Source organism: Furipterus horrens, unplaced genomic scaffold (assembly GCF_987537825.1).
Source record: "Furipterus horrens unplaced genomic scaffold, mFurHor1.1.pri manual_scaffold_6, whole genome shotgun sequence".
Classification (NCBI taxonomy): Eukaryota; Metazoa; Chordata; class Mammalia; order Chiroptera; family Furipteridae; genus Furipterus; species Furipterus horrens.
Window position 1 is genome coordinate 30,646,949 of NW_028327176.1, and position 1,724 is coordinate 30,648,672.

Consider the following 1,724-nt stretch of genomic DNA (forward strand, 5'->3'; position numbering starts at 1 on the left):
GGACTGAGGAAAGCGAGGTGTCTGTAGGCTGCAGGAGGATGGGAGCAGGGGCAGTGCAAAGGGAGAAAGGAAGGGAGGTGCAAGCTGGGCAGGTAGACCATAGGGGGATGGGAGGGGACATGGATGGGTAGTCACCCATGAGATGGAAGCTCTCAGCCCAGCCAGTCCAAGCTGAGATGAAAAGGCAATGGAAAACCTGGCCAGGGGCCAGGGCACCAGGACACCAGGGCTCACCCGTCAGATCCTTTCATTGGGAATCAGAACTGACACCTGAGAGGCCACAGGCTCAGGTTCCCTGTAAAATAAACAGATAGCAGGATGGAAACATTCAGGATGAACAGTCACCAGCTGCCCCTCCCCACACTCCCTGCTCTCTTCCCAGCTCATTGGAACAGGTGCACTTGTGTTACACTAAGGGACCTCCTTGGAAGCCTGGGGGCAGGTAGGTAGTCTATTGGATGCAGTAATTTTTAGTGGGAATATGCTCTTATTCTTTAAATGTTTTTATTATTCCATTCTCTGCATGTATAAAAACATATAATGAACACTCAAATCACAATCGCACAGCTTCAAAAATGATCACCTCATGGTCAATCATTTTTACCCATGTTCCTTGAAATTTTGGGGGGGCAGGTACATGTGCTTTAAGGTAAGAATGGTCTGCTAATTTTTCCTTTTTCTTCTTCTTTTTTTTATAATTAAAAACAAACATACAGCCCTGGCTGTTGAGGCTCAGTGCATTGAGTGCTGGCCTGTGAACCAAGGGGTCACGGGTTCGATTCCCAGTTAGGGCACATGCCTGGGTTGTGGGCCAGGTCCCCAGTTGGGGGTGCACAAGAGGCAACCACACATTGATGTTTCCCTTTCTTTCTCCCTCCCTTACCCTCTCTCTAAAAATAAACATTATAAAATCTTTTAAAAAATAAAAACAAATACACCCCCCCTGACAGACAGATTTTCATATATGAGGCTTATTTAAATGTGCAAAAAGGATCTATCATTTGCTAACTTCTCCTAATGTACCCAGGTAGACATAGGGTGTTAATTGTTGACTCCTACCACCAACTGAAGAAGAAGGGATAATTAAACAGGTGAGAGAAAGGTCACACGTAGTAAATTACAGAGGTCCACAAAGTCTAAGCCCGCTATCTTCTTACCTTCTGAGGGCACCCACAGAAGGCTAAGGCCAAAATGGGAAAAAATATGAAAGATGTTAGAGAAGCGGGTGTTGACAGCAACCGCTTATGGTCTGACCTCAGCACCCTGAACTCTGTTTGCTTCTTTCCCTGACCTGGTGGAGCCCACTGCCCTCCTTCTAGGACTGTGATGCTGACCATTCTTACCTCATGCCCTCATTGAAACCTGTTTCAAGGAAAGGAGTTTGGGCCCAACAAACTTCCTGCAACAATGGAAATGTTCTATTCTGTGCTGTCCAGTATGGCAGCCACAGACCCATATGGTTATATTAAGCACTAGAAATGTGGACCTACATGGAAGGTCTCGAGTGTCAGATAAAGAAGGCAGAACTTTGTCCTATGGGTGGTAGGGAATTATTGGAGGTGTCTATGCAAAGGAATGATTGTGGGAGCAGGGAGGCTTTATGGTTTTATTTGCTTATTGGTTTGATTGCTATCATTGACTGATCACAGCCTTCCAGGTGGTGGACCCTAGTCTAAACTCATGTATAATCTCATTTAATTCTTATGTTTAGCTCTATGAAGTTG